The sequence below is a fragment of the Muntiacus reevesi genome, chromosome 2 (assembly GCF_963930625.1).
Source record: "Muntiacus reevesi chromosome 2, mMunRee1.1, whole genome shotgun sequence".
Lineage (NCBI taxonomy): Eukaryota > Metazoa > Chordata > Mammalia > Artiodactyla > Cervidae > Muntiacus > Muntiacus reevesi.
This window is the reverse complement of record NC_089250.1, coordinates 233,822,364-233,846,850: the sequence shown is the minus strand read 5'-3', so window position 1 is coordinate 233,846,850 and position 24,487 is coordinate 233,822,364. Positions and strand designations below refer to the sequence as shown.

The 24,487-nt window shown below is 41.5% G+C and overlaps 2 non-coding genes across 2 annotated transcripts; one reads left to right on the top strand and one right to left on the bottom strand.

The window, feature by feature from the left end:
• Positions 1-3,185: 3,185 nt before the first annotated feature.
• On the bottom strand, positions 3,186-3,257 carry TRNAG-GCC (transfer RNA glycine (anticodon GCC)). Its single transcript has one exon. It is a non-coding gene; the product is annotated as a tRNA-Gly (tRNA).
• Positions 3,258-20,656: 17,399 nt separating this feature from the next.
• TRNAH-AUG (transfer RNA histidin (anticodon AUG)) lies at positions 20,657-20,728 on the top strand. Its single transcript has one exon. It is a non-coding gene; the product is annotated as a tRNA-His (tRNA).
• Positions 20,729-24,487: the final 3,759 nt, after the last annotated feature.

Genomic DNA, 24,487 nt, shown 5'->3' with positions numbered 1-24,487 from the left:
GAGTTAAAAATGATTTGGGTCAAATCAACTTAAAACTCAAACAAAAGGAGAAAGAAAAAGCAACATGCGTACACCTGATGTGAATCAGTTCCCGCAGGCCTTAGAACGCTGCTTGGATCACAGCCCAGTAAATTATATTAAGATAGAAGGGAGTGCAGGAAAATGAGAAAAGCTAAGGAATGGAGAAATTGCCAAAGAAAGAAAAAAAGGGAGGGGATAAAAAGACTATTCATGTGGGTAACTGATGGTTGCAAATTTTCCTTTTTCATATAGAGGATGGTGGAATAGAGAATCTTGCTTCTAAATGCGTACATACTGACCTGCTTTAATAATTTAAATCAGAGTGCAGGTTCACGGAGCTTCCAGAATCCTCCATAAAATCAAAGATACATAAGGCGGGAAAGGCTGCAGCCTAATTAGAGTTTGTAGAAGCCAGCCAGCACGAGTTGGGGTGGGAGAGTCAGGTGGGGTCAACTTCCACAGCACCAGGGAGAGAGCGAGCCCTGGACTCTGTCCGGAACAACTGGGGACAGGTGAGAAGTAGGGGAATCTGAGGCACCTCAGAGTATTTTTACTTTCTATAGATTCCTACATTAATGGAGTCTTTGGAAATTTTCAGTGTAATCCACTTGTCATCAAGGCAGATAAAGCACATTTGCAGTCAGCCAAGGAAAATTTAGCAATGGCCTAGTTGTGTCTGGGTCTGGATTTTGAGCACTACGTCTATGCAGAACTCAAAGCTGGACAAGGTCAGAGTAAGTTCCCATCACCAGGCCTTACCAAGTAGTCATGGGTCTGGAAGAAAGCAAGTCATACACGTTTACTGAATCATTGTTTGCGGCTGTAAAAACTAGGGGCAGCCAAATTTAATAAAGGGAAGTTGATCCATATACTGTGATATATTCAAATCATGTAGCATCATGCAAGAGTTCAGGCAGAATAACTGTATCTATATGTAGTAACATGGCTAGGTCTGAGAGGCTTGTTGTAAATACTTTCAGCTGTTCACCCTGAATATACTTAATGTGTACATGTATTTAGTTATACATTATGTACATGTTCAGTTTTGTTTCTAAAGTATATACTACAATGGAAGTGAAAAAGAATGATATGAAAGATAGAAATGATAATACCTCTCAGAATTTGATTATAGTTTAGTGACCCCTGCTCTAGTAGGGTATTATTTCTATAAAAGCCCCAAAATACACATAACCTACCTGCAGTTAGCACAATTTTATAAACTTTTAGCAGTGATCTTGTTTTGACTGAAGGCAACCACAGAGATTGTGAGACTAAATTCTTGTTCCACAGCAATAACTATTATGTTATTAGTATATTTCTATGCTACTTCATGGCTTACACTTTGCTTTCTCAAACCTTATCTCCGTCTGATCCTGATGATGGCATTTCAAGATAAGGAGGGCAGGTAATGTCATGTCCATTAGGCTGATGAGAGAGATTAAAGGTCACACAGTTAATAAGAACCAGAGCCAAGGCTTGAATCTAGGACACCTGTCTCCACATTTGCTTCTATATTTGACTAAACCACATTGCCTGGTTCTAGAAACACTTGAGACCTCCGTTTCCAAGGCTCCCCCTGAACTCTATGGCATAACCAACATGTGGGTCACGGGAATGTGCTGAGTCTTCTGGAAAGCAGAGGCAAGGTGAGGACTGAAGTCCTGATGTTTTTGCTTGGAAGTTGCAAGCTTGCAGTGGTGAAGGTGAGGCAGAAGGAAACAATGCAGCGCATCTGAGACAGTTCCTGGACTGGCCACGTCTTCTCCGTGGGCCATGGTGTAACACAGGAAGTCCCTCGGTGTATAAATTTGCTTGGCACACTGGAGTTTTCCAGAAGGGCTCAAGGAAGACCACAGAAAATGGTGACAAGAAGGAGAAGTTATCTGCTTGCCTTCCCCCTGGTTCTTTCTTCCCACTGGTTATTATTCATCCCATGATGAGATGACTACCCTTCCACCCACTTCCGGGTGACCTCATTTTACCTTCTGTGGCACTAAATATATATCCCAGGGTGATGAGAGAAGGTTGCACTGCTCATGTATGCTTAACTTAATCCGTTTTTATTACTGACTTTCTCTCCTTTCTGGTCACTAAAGTGGTATTGCAGAAATGATAAAGGAAAAAAAAATCAAATCCAATCACAGTTCTCTCAGAAACTTCTGTTTCCAAGGGAAAAGGAAAAAGGACAGGATGCTGTGAGGCCTGTGCTGAAGTAGGTAAAAATCAACAGCTGCTCACATATTAAATGCTAGTGTTCTTGCTGCTAAGTGTCTTACATGCGTTGTCATCCTCATTATGAAATAAGCATCTGTATTTTGTAGATGAGCTATCAGTTCAGTTCAGTCACTCAGTCCTGTCTAACTCTTTGCGACCCACAGACTGCAGTATGCCAGGCTTCCTGTCCATCACCAACTCCTGGAGCTTGCTCAAACTCATGTCCATTGAGTCGATGATGCGATCCACCCATCTCATCCTCCTCTGTTGTCCCCTTCTTCTCCTGCCTTCAATCTTTCCCAGCATCAGGGTCTTTTCAAATGAGTCAGTTCTTAGCATCCGGTGGCCAAAGTGTTGGAGTTTCAGCTTCAGCATCAGTCCTTCCATTGAGTATTAAGGACTAATTTCCTTTAGGATTGATCTCCTCACAGTCCAAGGGACTCTCAAGAGTTTTCTCCAACACCACACACTATAGAAACCAACACCAACACTATAGGAACTTCTAAAAGATGAATAATTTGAGAAAATCAACTAAAAGTAACATATTTGTCAAGCTCAAAATTTGTGCCCAGATTATCTGCAGCCAAAACCGGAGTTCATAAGCATTGTGTTATATACTGTGTCTGTGGGTGCTAAGTCACTTCAGTTATGTCCCATTCTTTGTGACCCCATGTTTTGTAACCTGCCAGGCTCCTCTGTCCATGGAATTTCCCAGGCAGGAATGCTGAAGTGGGTTGTCATGTCCTCTGTCAGGGGGTCTTTTCAACCCAGGGATCAAACTCACATCTCTTCCATCTCCTGCATTGGCAGGTGGGTTCTTTACCTCTAGCGTCATCTCTTTATCATTATTTCTTCAAATCTAAGCCAGTGCTGATTGAAGTCAAACCATTTTTTTATGTGTGATTAACACGAGTACTGGAGTGGGTTGCCATTTCCTTCTCCAAAGGATCTTCCCAACCCAGGAATCGAACCCAGGTCTCCTGCATGGCAGGCAGACGCTTTACCATCTGAGCCACCAGGGAAGCCTAAAGAAAACTAGTGCCAATTAAATTGGTGCACTCTTTTTTATCTGTTAAACATTTTTCATTTTCTACTTATTAGAACTTTTCTTTTAAACTTGTTTAGACATACCGTTATCACACATAGATAGAAAATATAATTGAAATAAATTTGTTAGGCTATTTCTAAAACATGTTCACTTTTGATGTCTTGAAGATGTTTTGAATAACATTTCATCTGGGATGTCAATGCTTGCATATTCTATACGACCAAGAGTCTTGGTGATAGATACTTTGCTTAAGAGAACCTATTATTGCCCCCATGATTTTCTTGCCAACTATTGACACCCATTCTACACATGTTGATTCCCATGAAGAGACAATGACAACTACACTGTGACTGACCCCTGGCCAACAGTGATTATGCATCCAGTTTTAGAGATGCCAAAAAGGTGAGGAATACACATTTCAGAATCTATAAAGTATGGAAATTTTATCCCTGGTCCTAACTTAGATGTTCTTTTCCATTTCGAATAAAATGTTTTTCTCTCATGACCTAGGAGATTTTTGCTGGCTATGTAGGCTTATTGGGGGGGAAAAATGTAGAAAATCTTTCTGTTGCAGGGTTTCAATAATCCGAGCAACAGCCTTAATGATTTGGATTATTTTATAAATAACCCAACCCCCTCCGTTCTTTGTTGGCTTTGAGATTTAACTGTTTGGGAAAGTTTTCTGCTAAAACTCCTGGGCTTTTAACTTATGTGGCGTCTTAAGTCGAATTCATCATCTTATCTAATCTGATATCCAAGGATAGCTTTGTCAAAGCAAAGTCAAGTATTGGCAATCCCTCAGAAACTTCAGAAGAATGAATAAAAGAAAAATGATTTAAAGCTGAAAGATTTAGGTAGAAATTTGAAATCTTTTTAAAAGCAGAACAACAGACCCCTTCCCGGATCTGCTAATGCTGGCTTTGGAATATGAATAGAAGAGCAGACTCTGAGAGCAGAGATGGATCTCAGGATAAATGCCATCTTGTCTATTGCAAGAGGAGTATCCAGCATCCGGCCCAGATAACAGTGTTATCTGCCCAGATAACAAAGTAGTGATTCCAGAAAATTCCCTTGAAGAACAGATTCCCTCACTGCAGTAGCTATTCTGTGCCTCACTTACCCAGGAAAAAAAAAAGAAAAAAAAACATGCTCCGTATTTTTATTGATATTACTTTTCCTTGCATTTAGAAGATACAGAGAAAGATGACCCTGTCCCTTATATAGGGCTTCCCTGGTGGTTCAGATGATAAAGAACCTGCCTGCAATGCAGGAGACCTGGGTTCAATTCTCTAGAGGGGATGAATAGGATAGGGGTTAAAATATGGATCCAGTCCCAGCTTTGGATCCCAGCTCTGCCACTCTGGAATTTATTGGCAATGTGACCTGAGGCTAGTTTTGCAGCATTCTGAGGCTTGTTTTCTCATTTATAAAGTGAAGAACATAATTGTGTCTGTTTAATGGTATAATTATGAGTACTAAGTGCTTCCATGGTGGCTCAGAGGGTAAAGAATCTGCCTGTAATACAGGAGACTTGGTTTTGATCCCTGGGTCGGGAAGATCCCCTGCAGAAGGGAATGGTAACCCACCCCAGTAATCTTGCTTGGAGAATTACATGGACAGAGGAGCCTGGTTCGTGAGTTCACAAAGAAATGGGAATATTTGTTAAGCCCTAACACACAGTAAGAACCTGGAACCTTTAGGTGTTTTGTAAGTACTTTTTAAATAAAACATAAGTAACAACTATTTTCATTAATTCAAGTTCTTATAAATAGTATAAACTGAATTGGAGTCCTTTATCATGTCATATGTACATTGCTTCTTTCAACTTCAAAGGAAAAGCAATCAACCAGTAACAATAAACCAGTATAATCACCTGGGTTGTTTTTCCTTGGCATATTTATCTCTGAAGATATACTTCCCTGTTTTTCCTAAATTCTGAAAGATGAAGATGAGAATTTTCTGGGTTGATGGGCAGCCTGTTCTGTGTGTAAATGCTATATGCATATTTAGCTTTCTTTGGGGTTGACTTTACATTTGTGCTTCTTGCTACATCAGGAAAGATGGAAATTGGATATTGCATTTTGAAGAAAGTTTGACAAAAAATATGCCTGGCACCAAAGTCAGAGCTCTTGACTGCAAAGTTTAAGGCTCTTTATTCTAGGACTCTGCTCAGCCCACTCCTAGAGTTGCATTTTTCTATTCTGTTATCTTCTGGAAAAATTGTTTTTGGACTTTGATTTCTAATGGAAGCAACCTGAGCATCAGTATACTTTTCTTTCTCTCAGGCTACTTCTTAGGCCAGCAGCCACCCTCATGTAACAGCATGGCACTGCCTTTGTGGTTCGGGTGTGAACGGAGGCCATGGCTACATTGATTGGAGCATAAAAGGCAAGATTTACTCTAGTAGCAAATAGATTGATGTATACGATGCAGACGTCCTAGGTGTACGTTTTCCATTCATGGAAGCAAAATTCATCAAGTCCTGATCAGCACTTCTTTTTGCACACTGAGAATTGTCAACGTGGATTTGTTAGTAGAAGATGATCTCCACCAGATCGGGCGCACATCGCTGGGTCAGCCTTGTCTGGCTTCGTGTGCCCAGTGGCTCTCAAGTTATCCAGCCCACAAGGGACCCTCATTCACTATTAAATGAGAAGGGTCTGGTGTTTCCTTTGAAGTGACTTGTGTTTTAAATTAAAATATTGGTCAGCCAACTCAAGAGGTCACTGTAACTGTATGAAATTTGTAAGGAAAGTTTCAATTATGCTAGATGAGAAGCAAGGTAAAGAGCTGCTCTATAGCATAGTACCTTTGGTTAATATGATGCAGTGCACCTCAGAGTTTATTAAGAGGCTGAATCTCATGTTAAGTGTTTTTACCACAAAACAACAACAGGGACAACAGCAGACACCAAGGAAACAGAAATGTTGGATATGTCTTATTATCTTGATTGTGGTGATGGTGTCATGAGTGTTTTCATAAGTTCAGACTCATCAGATTGTCCACATTAATTCTTCATTGATCAATTATACCTCAATAAAGCTGTAAAGAAATGAATGGAAGGGAGGAGAGATGGAGGGAGAAAAAAATGAGAGGAGGAAGGAACCGGGCCTCAGTCTCTCTGAGTCGTTGAATTGAGAGTGACTCTTGCTGATCATTGTGGTTCAGGACCACACTTACTTCCTGAGAAGCCCAAAGCCTTGTCCTGGTAACCACCAAAAAATTCAAGCTAGTTGGAAAACCCATTGGATTATAAATGAAAATGCGTATCTGGGTCCTTTCTCTCTTTTAGAAATTATAATAGAAGTAATTGCTCTTACATTTTTTTAATCCAAAAATAAAAAATGTAACAAAATGAAAGTCTCCTTTCCTCTTCCTGCCCTTTCACTCTTATGTCTGTCCTCAAAAGTAGTCTCATAATCCGTTTAGTGCTACAGCTCCGTGACACTCTCCTATTATATAACACAAATAAAGGGGTGTATGTGTGTATTATATGTATTTACAGAAAAACTGACATGTATATTCGCTATGGATCTTAGAACATAAGCTGCAGGAAATTCAACCTCAAGTTAAGGTTTCTCTGGCTCCCGTGTGTTGTGCCAGGATCCTAGGGCTTTATGAGACATCATCCTGAGGGCCCCTTGGCTCTCCCCTCCACGCTGGTTACTGCTGAGGTGTCCATGTTCTCTGCTAACATGGTCCTTTCCAGAAATCCTTGACAAAACCTGTGCTGGTGGCAAGGATTCTGAATGCACAAAGGTGATGGTAGGGAAAAACAGGAAGAAAGCAGCATTTATTATATAAATGGGCATTCTACCTAGATGTGTTTATATTGTTTCTGGAGAGACAGAAATGAGGATATTATGGCACATGTCTGCATAAAAAAATAATTAGAGTTAGTTCACAAAGCTATCCTTATATTAACTATGAAGTTAAATTGATTTTTCTACTCTTTCTTCCTGATAGTGAATTAACAGATTACAATAAGCATAAGGAAGAAACTACATATGCCTCTTATCTGATTCAGGCTCTGTGTGTACGAAGTTCTTCACTAATGAATCCTTTGTAGTGATGCTCAGAAACAAGCCTCATAATTCACTAGAAGCACAGCAGTATGCACCGTGAGGTAAATCACTACTTGAATTCCTTGAAAGGTACTGTCGGCCTTGTAAAACTACCCCTGGTTTCTTCTCATTATGCTTTTCTCCCTCTTTCCTCATACTTCGTGGCTGCACTGATTAGTGTTTATTTCTGTTTTCTTTTCCTTCTGTTTGTCCTACTATTTGTCCTTATTTTCCTAACTGTGGCAGAAGCTCAGCCCACTGCACTGCAAGGGATGAAATCTCTTAATGAAACAGTTGGAGATAAGGACCTGGGCTCCTCACATGCTGTCAGTAACTATCTTTGAAGTTTAAAGGAGAAGCATGAACCTTGTGACCCTGGAGGAGCCAGCTTACTTTGCAATTTAAGCTGATCAGTTTGGATGATATATTTGAGGCACTGAGGGAGGAGAAGATGTGACCCATTTCGCATCACATACCCAACTTGAGTTCCAACCAGTTTCTGAGGCTTCACCTGAGTCAAGGAAACTTTAAGATCCCCAGGACTCACAAAATACATGAGTAGTCCAGAAACATTCATCATGTTATCTTATCTGATAGTGACGTTTCCCCCTTCTGTTCACCAAAATAGAAAAGTCAGTGCATTTGCGTGATGTGCCCTTGGCATTGCAATATAAGGCATCTTGAAGTTTTTCTGGTCAAGTTGATAGGTGCTATTGGGGTGTGAGAAGTCAGCTTTTATCTTTCAGCTCCTGAAATTTCTCTCAATTGGAAGTGCAGCTGCTATCTGAAATCTGAATGTCCATTGAGATAACATGTCAAACTCTAAAATTGATATTGGAGCAGCTAATAAAGTATTAGTTGCTCAATCGTGTCTGATTTTACAACCCCATGGACTGTAGCCTGCCAGGCTCCTCTCTTCATGGAATTCTCCAGGCAAGAATACTGGAATGGGTGGCCATTCCCTTCTCAGGAGATCTTCCTGACCCAGGGATCAAACTTGGGTCTCCTTCCCTGCAGGCAGATTCCTTACTGTCTGAGCCACCGGGGAAGCCCCACAGCTAATCAAGTTAGATATCAGTTAAATTATGTGCTTAGGGGTGGAGAAAAATGTAAGCAATTGGAATCCTTCATCTTTCAAGCATACTGTCTCAATCACTATTTATTTTTAGTCATTCTAATATTTTCCATTATTGTAAGATAGATGGTTATGGAATTCTGACACATTTCTAGTCCTTTTGCCCCAAATGGTACATATGACTCAGTAAATCGCCACATTTATTTTGCTTTCCTATAACTTCTTCAGTCCCCAGACATTTCTAGCTGTGTCATATGAGACTTATGATCATCATCAAAATCTCCTATATCCTGTTCTTTAAACGTTCTTTCCAGCATCGTATTCTGAGACCTGGCTACTCTTTGCAGATATTGTTTCCCATAATCTTGGATCAGAGTTTGGAGATCGACCATCTCCTCCTTTTCCTTATTGCTCTTTCCAGATCATTGCCCTCTCCATTCCCCTAAATAACAGTTCCTTTGAGATGCATGCTATCAAACTGTTTACTCTTACTCCTTTTTGAAACAGTCACCTATTAATGACCAAGCCACTCTGCATCCCATTCACTGACAACTTAAACAGATTAACGGTTCTCTCCCAGGGACTTCCCTCACCGTCCACTGATAAAGACTCTGGACTCCCAAAGCAGAGAAATAGGTCCTGCCTGCTGCAGTGAAGACGTCATGCTCAGCAACAACTGCGTGCTGCAACTAAGACCTCGTGCAAACAAATACATTAAAAAACAAAATGCAAAACTTCTCTCGCATTGTCACATCTTTATCATTCCCGGGAAGTCCAGCCTCTACAAGGATGATACGTCTAACCTGTTGGCACCTTACACTCTTGCCTTCCTTCCTTCCAAAGGTCTTCTTTCTGCATGCTGCCTGTTTTAGTCATCCTTTTTCCATAACATCATCCTAGACCTCTAAGCAGCTGACCCCCATTCCTGGGCTTGTACATTTAAAAAATATTTATTAATTATTGATTTTATTTGGCTGTACCGGGACTTAGAGGATCTTCAATCTTCGTTGCAGCATGTGGAATCTAGTCCCCCAAGACTTTTGCATTTATCTGGGACATTTTCTGCACATCTTTCATGGATTGTCCCCTCACTTGTACAAGTCTCTGTAAAAATGAAACTTCCTGGGGAGGCTTTTTGGACTACCTTATCTAAAATAACCATCCTGCTCCAACCCTCACCCCTCCCTATCTTCTTACTCTTTTTCTTCATGCCTCTTATTACCATCTTGACAGTATAAAAGTATATCCTTTCTCTCTCTCTGGAATGTCTGCTCGTGGGAATAGGATTTTGTCTGCTTGTTCACTACCATGTTCCTTGCACCTAAACTCTGTCAACTCATACTAGGCCCTAAATAGGTATTTGAGAATTAAATAATGAATATATTATATGTGTTTATGTATTAGTTACATAGTCATTTACTGTGAACAGTTTCAGGCCATTTAGTGAATTATCACACTATCTCAATACTCATATGGTAACTGTTATATTAAGAGCATTCCTGGGAATAATTTCCATCAGAATTTTTATATTTCCCCACTTGAAATTTTTCTGATGCATTCTAATTAATCCAATCACATTCATAGCCTATGCTGAAGTGCTGTGTAGATTTCCCCTGGGAGAAATTTTGAAACAGGCAGGCCAGCTCTTAATAATATTTCTAGCATAAGTTTAGATAATTCTCTTTATACTGGATGAGAAAAATTGCATAGATGGCAAGGGTGAGAGAACATGGGTCATTCTTGTGAATTAGAAGATTTATTGCTTGCTTAATTCTCAAGGAAGTACCTTTAACTCCTTCTTAAACTCTGGGTCATAGTTTTCCTGTGTTTATGTAGTAGCTTTATTCATAGGCCCAATATTTGGCCTCTTCTGAGATCCTGAGTCAGAAAAAAAGCTCTGCTTTGTGTACAAAGATGATCTATTGACCTGCTGACTCTGAGGCCTCCTGCTGGGCTATTTCTCCAGAGGTGGGGATTTTTAACTTTTTTTCCTAAGGCCTTTGCTAATTCTTTTCTGACTTTTCTTCTGATCAGTGGCCTGTGTTTTTAAGACATCTAGCAGTATCCAAAGACCCAAACCAATGTGAAGAAAAGACTTTCCCCTTGTGAAAACCTAACTAAACTTTAGATAGACTTTGACCTCATTAGTTCCCTTTTCTAAGCAAGCCTGTAGCACACTACTGTTAAAAAACAAAATCCAACTGAGTAAATTTAAAGACCTAATGGGCTTTATTCAATGATTCATGAATCGAGCAGTATCCCATCTAGCAAACAGAAAGTAGCTTCATGGAGCTGTGCAAAATGAAAGGCTTTTGTGGGCAGAAAGGGGTGAGAAAAGAAAGTTCCTAGCAAAGAGTGGATTGTTTCAGGCAAGGTCACCTTTCAGTGGGGGACAGAAGGGGGTCTATCGGGCAGATTACCTCCCGAGGGTTGACCAGGTAATTCCAGATTGCCCGGTTGAAGGTCACATTCCTGAGAGAGGTTGCAACTATAGTTAAGTTTGATATTAAGCCTTGGTTTACTGATACGGTGCTTGGCCCTGGTGACTCCATTTTGAGTCTGCAGTGTCTTTCTTTGCTTGTTTTTTTAATTGATTAATTCATTTGTTTTTGGCTGTGCTGTGTCTTTGTTGCTGCATGGGCTTTCTCTAGTTGCGGTGAGTGGGGGCTACTTTTCATCGCGGGGCACCGGCTTCTCATTGTGGTGGCTTTTCTTGTTGCCGCACACAGACTTTAGGGTGCATGGGCTTCAGTGGTTGTAGCTCGTGGGCTCTGTAGTTGTGGCATGTGGGATCTTCCTGAACCAGGGATGGAGCTGTGGCCCCCGCATTGGCAGGAGGATTCTTAACCACTGAGCCACAAGGGAGATCGCTGTGGTTTCTTTTTTAACAGTAGCGAGGTTAAGAAGCCTGGGTGAAGGTCTTCCCTAAGCTATGTCCTTTGAAAATTTTATTTTGTATTTGGAGACTTAACGATTCTGGGGACCAACATGTGGAGGGCTTCCCCACACTGCCGAGCAATTATCCAGCACCAGCGGGGGGTCCTACAGGCCAGCTCCACTCTGTCATTACCTACCTGGATGTTGCATCAGATCCCATACATTAAGGGTTCAGTTCTACAAGACTGCACACTCCTCCCATTTCAGATTCAACTCACAGATCCAGGTGGTCCCCTGAGCTTCTGACTGACTGGCTATAGACTGAGGTTCCAACCACTTTTTCCCTGGGTTTGAATAATTTGTTAGAGTGGCCTACAGAACTCAAAGAAACATTTAACTTACTAGATTACTCATATAATAAAAGGTTATAACTCAGCAGCAGCCAGATGGAAGACATGCTTGAGGCAAGATATAGAGAAGGGAAAGATTCTTCCATGCCCTTTCCAAGTGTGCTGCACTCCCTAAATCACCACGTGTTCACCAATCTGGAAGATCTTTGAACCTTGTCCTTATGGGTTTTTATGGAGGCATCATTACACAGGCACAACTAATTACATCATTGTCCAGTGGGGACTGAACTCAATCTCCAACTCCTCTCCCTTGCCCAGAGATGTGTCAAGGGAAGGGCTTGGGACTGAAATTCCCTACCGTCTAATCACCTGGTTGGCAACCAGCCCCCTTTCTTAGGTGACTTAGGGGCTTTTCCAAAGTCATAATTAACATTGCAAAAGACACTTTTATAGAGCTGATCACTTAGGAAATTCCAAGGCTTTTGGGAGTTCTACACCTGGAACAGATCAAAGATCAGATGTATGTTTCTTACTATAAACTTCAGTATCACATGGAGAAAACCACTGAGACTTTGAACTTGAATAAGAAGGCTCTTCTTTGTCACAGTCCGTATGCAATAAGTGCTAAATAACTGATTGGATACTCATGGGAAAAAAATTGGAGGCTAGAAAAGGATATACTCTTTTTTTACGGGGAGAGAATGCTCTTATGTTTTGGGGGGATCTTTGTGGGTTGAAGTTTTAAAGATCAAACTGGGAACCTCTCTGCCTTAAACATTAATCACAAGCCTGGTGAGGAAGACAACATATTAATAGCACAAACTCTCATTAAAGTGTGTTAGGGATTCATAGGAGTATTAGCACCTCTTTTCCTTTCCCCTCAATATTATGCTGAAAAGAAGGGAGTGACTTACTGAAGCAAAGTGGCCAGACAGAATAAAGAGCCAAGTTAGATATATATTTGGTAGAAATTGATTGATATGAAGACTACTGAACATGAGAAATTTAAGAAAAGAGTAGTGAAAACATAAAGAAACTTCTGTGTGTCTGTGTGGTTTCCTTCATTTTGTACTTTCCAAAGAGCAGATACTCATGATAGAAATTATTTTCAGTCATTTTTTCCCAGTACTGTTATTTAATTGAATGTATGTTTATGTCTCAGGGCTCATTTGTATGAGGTGTGCGTAAAGTGACTCCTGACTGGGGATGGGAGGGATGGTCTTTCAGGCATCTCTGGACATTCAGGTGATTAGAGCTGACTTCTTATCTGAGGAATCAGAGAAGGCTTCCAAAAGGGATGGTATTTTACTTAGGCTTCGGAAGGTCGGTGAAATGTGGATCAACAGAGACAAGAGGCAGAACTTCTAGAAGACGCAGTGATGACAGTAAGGCAGCACAGATCAGGGAGGGGCTCGGGGCTCGGTGAGGCCGCTCTCTTCATCTGGAATATGTTGTTCACACTTGACCATCCTCAACTCTGCTTTTACCTGGGCAAGTCTTACTCATCCTTTAGGCTTCAGCAGACCTCACTCCCTGCAATAAGACTTTCCTGATTCCTCTCTATGTGGTATTATGGGAGGCTCCTGGGTATGAATGTGGTGAAACCCAGGGCTTCTGTTATTAGAGCACTCATCACAATAATGGAAGCTCCCGTTATCTCCCCTGTATCCAGGAGGACAGAACTTCTTGCTCGTCATCACTTTTATCCAGCATCTATCACCAGGACATGGTAGTTTCTTAATAACTGTGTGGTTTTCTTTTCTTTTTTCCCAGAAATACTTAAATGAGAGAGACAATCATTGGGGATACTTGCTGGAAAATCCTGGAAGTTGCAACATGGAAGACACTGGTCTTGTTGGACTCCTAACCCAGTGGCTCAGACTGTAAACAATCTGCCTGCAGTGCAGGAGACCTGGGTTCAATCCCTGGTTCAGGAAGATTCCCCTGGAGAATGTAATGGCAACCCACTCCAGTATTCTTGCTGAGATAATCCCATGGACAGAGGAACCTGGTGGGCTACAGTTCAGGGGGTTGCAGAGTTGGACATGACTGAGCACCTAGAAAGTGTAAAATAGTGTAACCTGCCAGGTGGGTTGATAACTCAATCAAAAGCTACCAATGTGGGAGAAGGTCATTAGAAATATCTAAGTTATCTCTTCCTTGTAACAGACATTTTAGAGTTGAGGAAGCAGAGGTGATGAGAAGTAAGGTATCCAAGTTGCTGTTTAGTCACTAAGTCGTGTCCGAATTTTTGACACGGACTGTAGTCCATCAGCCTCCTCTGTCCTTGTAATTCTCCAGACAAGAATACTGGAATGAGTAGCCATTTCCTTCTCCAGGTGAGATTCCTGACGCAGGGATCGAACCTAGATCTCCTGCATTGCAGGCGTATTTGTTACTGCCTGAGCTACTAGGGAAGCCCAAGGTATTCAAGAAAGGCATTCAGTTACTGCCAGCTGGCTATTCTTTATTAGTTGCCACACTGGTGCATTTCCCTGTGCCATTGAAATTTAAAAATTAAAATTATTTTAATTTAATGATCAGAAATTTGCAATCTAATACTGGAAAAAAAAATCATCGCTAAAATGCCATGCCCTGAAGCATACTATAGCTTAGACTCAGAGAAGTGATATAATTTATTTGTGTGACATATTAAATATAGAATCCAGTCTGCAAACTCCCCCACCCCACCTCCTTCTTATTCCAAAGTCTGTTGTCACTGTTGTCAATCACGACTGCTCCAGCTCTTGCCCACTTACATTTATATTGAATATACCTGTATGACTTTAAGGTACAAGCAGCCATAATCAGTTCAGTTCAGTTTAGTCACTCAGTCGTGTCCAGCTCTTTGTGACCCCATGGACTGCAGCACGCCAGGCTTCCCTATCCATCACCAACTCCCAGAGCTTACTCAAACTCATGTACATCGAGTTAGTGATGCCATCCAACCATCTCATCCTCTATCGTCCCCTTCTACTCCTGCCTTCAGTCTTTCCCAGCATCAGGGTCTTTTCAACTGAGTCAGTTCTTCACATCAGGTGGCCAGCTACTGGCATTTCAGCTTTAGCATCAGTCCTTCCAATGAATATTCAGGGTTGATTTCCTTTAGGGTGGACTTGTTGGATCTCCTTTCAGTCTAAGGGACTCTCAAGCGTCTTCTCCAACACCATAGTTCAAAAGCATCGACTCTTCGACGCTCAGCTTTTTTTGTAGCCCAACTCTCACATCTATACACAACTATTGGAAAAATCATAGCTTTGGCTAGGCGGACCTTTGTTGGCAAAGTAATGTTTCTGCTTTTTAATAAGCTGTCCAGGTTGGTCATAACTTTTCTTCCAAGGAGTCTTTTAATTTCATGGCTGCAGTCACATTCTGCAGTGATTTTGAAGCTCCCAAAAATAAAGTCTGTCACTGTCTCCATTGTTTCTCCAACTATTTGCCTTGAAGTGATGGGACTGGATGTCATGAACTTTGTTTTCTGAATGTTGAATTTTAAGCCAACTTTTTCACTCTTCTCTTTTACTTTCATCTAGAGGCTCTTTAGTTCTTCTTCACTTTGTGACATAAGGGTGGTGTCATCTGCATATCTGAGGTTATTGATATTTCTCCTGGCAATTTTGATTCCAGCTTTTGTTTCATCCAGGCAAGCATTTCTCATGATGTACTCTGCATATAAGGTAAATAAACAGGCTGACAATATACAGCCTTGATGTACTCCTTTCCTAATTTGGAACCAGTCTGTTATTCCATGTCCAGTTCTAACTGTTGCTTCTTGATCTGCATACAGATTTCTCAGGAGGCAGGTAAGGTGGTCAGATATTCCCATTTCTTGAAGAATTTTCCACAGTTTGTTGTGATCCACACAGTCAAAGGCTTTGGCATAGTCAATAAAGCTGAAGTAGATGTTTTTCTGGAACTTTCTTCCTTTTTCGATGATCTAATAGATGTTGAGAATTTGATCTCTTGTTCCTCTACTTTTCTAAATCCAGCTTGACTGTCTGGAAGTTTGTGGTTCATGTACTGCTGAAGCCTGGCTTGGAGAATTTTGAGCCTTACTTTACTAGCATGTGAGGTGAGTGCAATTGTGCAGCAGTTTGAGCCTTCTTTGACATTGCCTTTCTTTGGAATTGGAATGGAAAACTGACCTTTCCAGTCCTGTGACCACTGCTGCGTTTTTCAGGTTTCTGACATATTGAATGCAGCAATTTCACAGCATCATCTTTTAGGATTTGAAATAGCTCAACTGGAATTCCATCACCTCCACTAGCTTTGTTTGTCGTGATGGTTCCTAAGGCCCACTTGATTTCACAATTCTAGGATGTCTTGCTCTAGGTGAGTGATCACACCATCATGGTTATCTGGGTCATGAAGATCTTTTTTGTATAGCTCTTCTGTGTATTCTTGCCACCTCTTCTTAACATCTTCTGCTTCTGTTAGGTCCATACCATTTCTGTTCTTTATTGTGCCCATCTTTGCATGAAATATTCCCTTGGTATCTAATATTCTTGAAGAGATCTTTAGTCTTACCCATTCTCTTGCTTTCCTCTATTTCTTTGCATTGATCACTGAGGAAGGCTTTCTTATCTCTCCTTGCTATTCTTTGGAACTCTGCATTCAAATGGATATATCTTTCTTTTTCTCCTTTGACTTTAGCTTCTCTTCTTTTCTCAGCTATTTGTAAGGCTCCCTCAGACAACCATTTTGCCTTTTTGCATTTCTTTTTCTTCGGGATTGTCTTGATCACTGCCTCCTGTACAATGTCAGGAACCTCAGTCCATAGCTCTTCAGGCACTCTGTCTATCAGATCTAATCCCTTGAATCTATTTGTCAATTCCACTATGTAATTGTAAGGGATTTGATTTAGGTCATACCTGAATGGTCTAGTGGTTTTCCCTACTTTCTTCAATTTAAGTCTGAATTTGAAATAAGGAGTTCATGATCTGAGCCACAGTCAGCTCCCTGTCTTGTTTTGCTGACTGTATAGAGCTTCTCCATCTTTGACGGCAAAGAATATAATCAATCTGATTTTGGTATTGACCATCTGGTGATGTTCATGTGTAGAATCTTCTCTTGTGTTGCTGGAAGAGGGTGTTTGCTCTGAGTAGTGCATTATCTTGGCAAAACTCTGTTAGTCTTTGACCTGCTTTGTTTTGTACTCCAAGGCTGAATTTGCCTGTTATTCCAGGCATCTCTTTACTTCCTACTTTTGCATTCCAGTCCCCTGTAATGAAAAGGACATCTTTTTTGTGTGTTAGTTCTAGAAGGTCTTGTAGGTCTTCATAGAACCATTCAACTTCAACTTCTTCAGCATTACTGGTTGCTTCATAGACGTGATTACTGTGATATTGAATGGCTTGACTTGGAAACGAACAGAGATCATTCCGTAGTTTTTGATATTGCATCCAAGTACTGCATTTCAGACTCTTGTTGACTGTGATGGCTACTCCATTTCTTCTGATGGATTTTTGCCCACGGTAGCAGACATAATGATCATCTGAGTTAAATTCACACATTCCAGTCCATTTTAGTTCACTGATTCCTAAAATGTCAATGTTTACTCTTGCCATTTCCTGTTTGACCACTTCCAATTTGCCCTGATTTATGGATCTAACATTTCAGGTTCCTATGCAATGTAACTCTTTACAGCATCAGACTTTACTTCTATCACCAGTCACATTCACAGCTGGGTGTTGTTTTTGCTTTGGCTCCATCTCTTCATTCTTTCTGAAGTTACTTCAGTGATCTCCAGTAGCATATTGGGCATCTACTGACCTGCAGAGTTCATCACTCAGTGTCCTATCTTTTTGCCTTTTCATACTGTTCATGGGGTTCTCAAGGCAAGAATATTGAAGTGGTTTGCCAGTCCCTTCTCCAGTGGACCACGTTTTGTCAGAACTCTCCACCATTACCTGTCCGTCTTGGGTGGCCCTACAGGGCATGGCTCATAGTTTCATTGAGTTAGACAAAGCTGTGGTCCATGTGACCAGTTTGGTTAGTTTCCTGTGATTTTGGTTTTCATTCTGTTGGACCTCTGATGGATAAGGATAACAGGTTTTTTTTTTTTTTTTTTTTTTTTTTTTTTTTGATAAGAGGTTTATAGAAGCTTCCTGATGGGAGGGACTGAGTGTGGGGGAAACTGGGTCTTGTTCTGATGGGCAGGACTGTGTTCAGTACATCTTCAATCCAATTTTCTGTTGATGGGTGGGACTGTGTTCCCTCCCTGTTGTTTGACGTGAGGCCAAACTGTGGTGGAGGTGATGAAGATAATGGGACCTTCAAAATGTCCCTGCATGGGGAGCCTGCTGCACTCAGTGCCCCAGACCCTGCAGCAGGCTCCCCACACCTTCGCCAGAGACTCCTGGACACTCACAGGCAAGTCTGGGTCAGTCTCTTTTGGGGTCACCGCTCCTTTCTCCTGGGTCCTGGTGCATGCGAGGTTTTATTTGTGCCCTCCAAGAGTCTGTTTCCCTAGTCCTGTGTAAGTTCTGGTGGCTCTCTGTGTGTGTGGGGTGGGGTGGGGGTTAATGGTGACCTCCTCCAAGAGCACTTATGCCACACCCAGGGTACTGAACCCAGAGCCCCGGCCCCTGCGGCAGGCCCCCGCTAACCCGTGCCTTTGCAGGAAACGCTCAGGCACGATTCTGGCTCGGTCTCTGTGGGGTCTCTAGGTCCAGGTGGGCACAAGGTTTGTTTGAGCCCTTCAGGGGTCTTTGAGGGGTATGGGGTTTGATTCTAAATGTAAGTTGCCTCTCCTGCTGTCTTGCTCGGGCTTCTCCTTTGTCCTTGTATGTGGCATTTTTTTCTTTTTGGTGGGATTCAACATTCTCCTGTCAATGGTTGTTCAACAGTGAGTTGTAATTTTGGAGTTCTTGCAGAAGAAAATGTGCACACGTCCTTCTACTCCACCATCCTGTGGGTTGAAAAATAGAGTGCAGCCATAATATTATAGGCAGCCATAATAATACGTCTGCCTACAATGTGGGAGACCCGGGTTTGATCCCTGGGTCAGGAAGATCCCCTGGTGAAGGAAATGGCAACCCACTCTAGTACTCTTGCCTGGAAAATCCCATGGACGGAGGAGCCTGGTGGGCTACAGTCGGACACGACTGAGTGACTTCACTTTCTTTCTTTCTTTCATAACAATAGGTGCTATATGCTGTGCTTAGCTGCTCAGTCATGTCTGACTCTTTGCAACCCCATGGACTGTAGCCCACAGGCTCCTCTGCCCATGGGGATTCTCCAGGCAACAATATTGGAGTGGATTGCCATGCCCTCCTCCAGGGGATCTTCCCAAGTCAGGGATCAAACCCAGGTCTCCCAGTCTCAGTGGGATGTGGATTCTTTACTGTCTGAGTCACCAGATTTCTCCCATAGAGCATATGAGCTCAGTAAAATATTGACTTAAAACAACAATATATTCCGGGCTGGTGAATATATTATTCACATTGATGGACATATTAATCATCTCTACAAAAGGCTGTCTTTCAGTTTTCTTATGCATTGTAAAAGCAACAGGATTATAAGAATTTATGACTTCACCAAGAATCTTCCATACTTATTCACCCAACACTGATTCTTCCAGGATAGGTTCTTAGGGTGCAGTAGTGACCCGCGGAGCTGGTCCTCCCCTTCAGCAGGTCACTGTCTCTGGGGACAGTATGGTGACCACGCAATCACAGGTGCCACTGTTCAATCCCAGAAGGGCTCTCCTGGGAGGGGGCATGCAGGCGTCCTGAACACACACACCAGGAGGGCTCTTGACAGAGGTAGATAGATGGAGATATACATAGAGAGAGGGGATTGGTCTCTGTGTGTCTGCGGATAGCTGTATCTTTCTATTTATCTGTATCTAGAAATATCTACATGTAGATGAACCACTTATCTGTCAATCTAGAGAGATTTAAAACAGATTGACTCATGCAATTGTGAAGGCTTGATAAATCTAAAACCTGCACGCGTGTATTGATTTGCTAGCACTACCATAGAAAAACACCACAGACCATGTGGTTTAAACAACAGAATTAATTTCCTCATGATTCTGGAGGCTAGAAGTCCAAGATCAAATTTAGCTTCTTCTGAAGCTTCTCCTTGGCTTGCAGATGCCCCCTGTCTTGCATGCCTCATGTGGTCCTTCCTCTGTGTCTTTTTGAGTGTCCAAATTTCCTCTTCTTTGAAAGATACTGGTCAGATTGGATTAGGGCCCACACTTATGGTCTCATTGTAATTTAATCACCTCTAAGATCCCATCTCCAAATATAATCACATTTTGAGGTACTTGGAATTAGGGCTTCAATCTATGAGTTTTGGTGCAGACAAATAAGAGTTCAGCCCATAACAGGATTCACTGGATACCAGGATTTTCAAAGTGGGAGAGAGGTGGAAGAAGAGGGTCCCTTTCTCAGAGTAGATGAAATCTTAAAAGACCCTAAGGCTTAACTCAGATCTAAGTTATTTTAACTTCCATAATCTTGATGACAGCCCTGAGGTAGGGACCAATATTGCCCTTGTCTTACTGATGAAGGAAATGAGGAGGTTAAGTAACTTGCTCAAGATCATGCAACTCTCAGCTGGGGAATTTGGCCTCAGAGTTCATGCTTCTAACCACCACACTAGAATACATGACTCCAGGCCAGAGCTCCAGGTTGGCAGGACACGAGAGAGGTGAGTGCTGAAAGATGAAGCTGGAGACATAGACAGATGCAAAAAGTTTGGTGCCTTGGGAGCTTCCAGAAGGAAATAGGACTCCCTCCTGAGATCAGAAGGACACCTCTGGGAGATTAAGAGTGAGAATGACAGGGTTAGGAGATTCTTCTTGCTGCTGTTTGAGAGACAAATTAGTTGAGGACAATGATACAAAGATGGAAACAAAGGACGAGACTTTCCCAGTTGCCTGATAAGGAAGGACATTGGCTTGAAGTAGGTTAATGGCAACAGAGTTGGGGATTTCCGTAAATGTGCTGGGTTGGCCAAAAAGTTCATTTGGGTTTTTCTCTTAGATGTTATGACTTCCTTGGTGGCTCAGATGGTAAAGCATCTGCCTATGATGCGGGAGACCCAGGTTCAATCCCTGGGTTGGGAATATCCCCTGGAGAAGGAAATGGCAATCCACTCCAGTATTCTTGCCTGGAAAATCCCATGGATGGAGGAGCCTGTAGGCTACAGTCCATGGGGTCACAAGGAGTTGGACATGACTAAGCCACTTCACTTCACTTCACTTCTTAGATGTTATGGAAAAACCTGAACAAATCTTTTGACCAACCCGGTATCTTTTTTTTTTAATGGGAATTTTGGTGCTAGAAGAAATAGGACTTGGTGATTGAGTATATATTGGGAGATGAGCCTTTAAAAATTATGATGGTATGTAAATCAAACCATTATGCTGTATTCCTTAAACTTACACAGAGATATATCTCAATTATTTCTCAATAAAACTGAAAAAATAGCCAAAAAAAGAAAAAAAGTAATGTGTATAGCATACACTCTATAAGCCAGAGGAGAAAAAAAGATTTCTTATTTTATTAAATAAAATAAGATCCAAAAGAAAAAAGGAAAGAAAATTTATTATACTGTGATTCATATATAATATTCAGTGATATGTTATCATCATACCAAAGCATTTTAAAACTGCAAAACATCTTGGTGATGACAAGTCATTTAAGATATGCTGAATGTATTTCTGTTTGTCCACATACATGCTCTCTTGTTAGCTTCTGTCTGCTTGCAGTTCCTCCTCCATCCCATTAGGAAAAATTTAAAGATAGGAAATGTACCGCACAGTGGAATGTGTTAATAGCTTGTGGGCTCAGACCTCAGTTCACTCCCTGTGGTTTCTCTTCATATGCCTTTAAAAAAGAATCTACAGTATATGGAGATACAAAATGAGTCTATTTTTGATAACACATATAGCTCTAAGATGTGCTGTCTTAGCCAAGCCATATATTCGTAGATGAATTGCCTTTTTGTAAAGTATGTTTTTCTTTATTCCTGGTGAAAAGAAGTTTTGGGCCCCTCGTAAGGAATGGAGGTGGGACAGAGTGAGGTTTATCAGAGGCATGTTCTCTGGGACCTTCAGGACACATCTATTTGGTCTGGAGCAGCCCTTCCCCAGGCAGTGATCACTGTGGTGGTGACTTTCTGGTGAATCTACCTCAGGTCCAACACCAGTCTCTGCTTTGCAGCCCAACTTCTCATCTGTCTGGTTTTGCCAATGCCTTGTCTTAGAGGGAGAAGGGTGGGATGTGGACTTCCCACCAGGTCCTTGGTGAGAACAGTGCTATTAGTTACAAAGATTTTTCCTGAGCAAAAATAATTCTAACTGGAGTTTAATACCAACTGGAGTGAGAAGCAACTGACTCAGAAATAAGGTAAAATGAGTAAATGACTGAGGAGCAAATGGAACAGAGGCTCCCAGCTCCCCACTAGAATAAATGAATACTCTGAAGACATCTAGACAGGACTGGGCATTGAGCCTTCAGGAAGACCTGAAGGCCATTTCCTTCTCCAGGGATCTTGCCGATCCAAGGATTGAACCTGCATCTCTTATGTCTCCTGTATTGGCAGGTGGGTTATTTACCAGTAGCGCCATCTGACAGGGTCTAGCTAGAATGTAATAACATTGTTTTATTTTTCAGATACTTTCTATTTATGGCAAGGGGGATGCCAATGTTTCATTTATGTTTGTGTTACGGATCTTCCTTTAAAAATAAATGTGTATAAGGAAAAGAGGAAGTTGATATGAAATACTAGGAAATATTAAAGAAGCTATGCAAATAGAGCAAACATCATGAACAACTTAAGAGGCATAGTTATAACACTTGTGCTCTGATGCAGATAGGCAGTGCTGTCATCTGTCATAGAATCCTGAATGGTATGTAAAAGAAATCTGTGCAGTGGGCAGAATTATTATGAGAATGAACAAATTATTTTTGCTGAGTTTGGCACATGTTCTTTATTTTCTTCTTTGACCTTTGAACTCCTAGTCAGGTGTGGTCCAATGAACAATCCAGTTGAGGAACAGGATTTGGTACTTCTGCCGTATCTAGTGATGTTCATACTTGAACTTCATTAAGTTTATGAGAACTATACTTTTGTAACTGTTTCTTGTGCTTTCTTTTCTTCATCTTTTATTAATTTTTATTTCAAAAGGCAGAGCACAACAAAATTGCTGCCAACTGTTTGAATACTAATGTAAATCAAGGGGCAGCAAGGTCAAACCTGAGCTGTTGACTGCCAGGCAGAGCCCCATTGATGGCTTAGAAGGAGGCGTGAAGAGCAGATACACAGATGTCAAGTCAGGTGGTTGAGGGGTGTTTATGGACAGAGGACAAAATTGTATATTAAAAGGAAATTGAACCTTCAGAAGTTCCTCTTGTGATTTTACAGAGTGTGGTATGCTTGTGTTACATGTTCAGACTTGATCTTAAATGCTGTTTTATGCTGTTTATGAATTGATTTGTGTTTTGCTTCCAATAAAAATTAAATTCTTGAAGCTTAAGTACTTACTGTTTTGATCCCCAGCCCTGATTTGAGGTGGGAATATGGATGCTCTTTATCTTCACAGAATCTCTTCTTTTGGATGGGTGCCCCCCAGTTTTCTTTTGGGAACTTACCCTTTGTCTAATCCATGTAGTTTAGTTGGTACTGACTTCATCCCAACCTCCAAGGGTGGACACAAGAATGAAATATGGTTAAGTAAAGGACTATATCCTGTTGGTCAATGTAACTCATTGAGAATGGGTGCATGGTCCAGATTGCACCAATAGGAACCCTACCTAGAGTTTTGCTTGAACTGGTAGGGTAAATGAATTATCTTTCTACTGCTAACTAAGTAGGATGTAAGCCTGGAATGACCAAGGCTGCAGTCTAGAGAAATCCTGACCAAGAGGAAAGCCAATGTGGAGGAAAAGTAGAGCCGTGAGTGGTAGAGAGACTAATAAAATCCAGATAACTCTTTGTGCCCCCTAGTTTCAGCTGTCCCTGCGGACATTACCCTTGGACTTTCCATGTTTATGAACCAATGTATCTCTTCCACCTCCCACACCCGTTTTTATGTTTAAGCTAGTTTCAGTCTGGTGTTTGCATCTTGTTTCTGAAAGAGCCTCAGTAGTACATCCCCTCTTCCCGTCTGGCAAACTGTCACAGTGCCACACATGTGATGTGCACATGTGATGGTAAACACTTGCTGATTAGAGGGGCCTAAGAAACATCCCATGGACGGAGGAGCCTGGTGGGCTGCGGTCCATGGGGTCGCTTAGAGTCAGACACGACTGAGCGACTTCACTTTCACTTTTCTCTTTCATGCATTGGAGAAGGAAATGGCAACCCACTCCAGTGTTCTTGCCTGGAGAATTCCAGGGACAGGGGAGCCTGGTGGGCTGCCGTCTATGGGGTCGCACAGAGTTGGACACGACTGAAGTGACTTAGCTTAGCTTCTTAGCTTAAGATCCCCCTAGATTTATGAAACAGGATGATGTAATCCCAAGAGCACTGGGACAAGAGTCTGAAGATTTCAATCATTCATTCACTTCAAACATTTTTACTGAACACCTGCTTTGTGCCAGGTGCAGTTTTGGTACTGAGGACACAGTAGTGAACAAATAGACCAAGTCCCCATTATAACAGAAATGGTATTCCAGTAGGAGAATATGTAATATGTCAGGAGGTGATATATTATATGCAGTTGTGAAGAAAGACTTCCTACTAATTAGATCTGGGACCTTGAGAGAGCCACTTTATCTTTCTGAGTTTCCTTTTCCTCATATATAAAAAAAGGGCATTGCAATGCTTACTCTTTGTTTCTTTCCTTTCCAGAATGACCACCACCAACAGCAGTATTTCC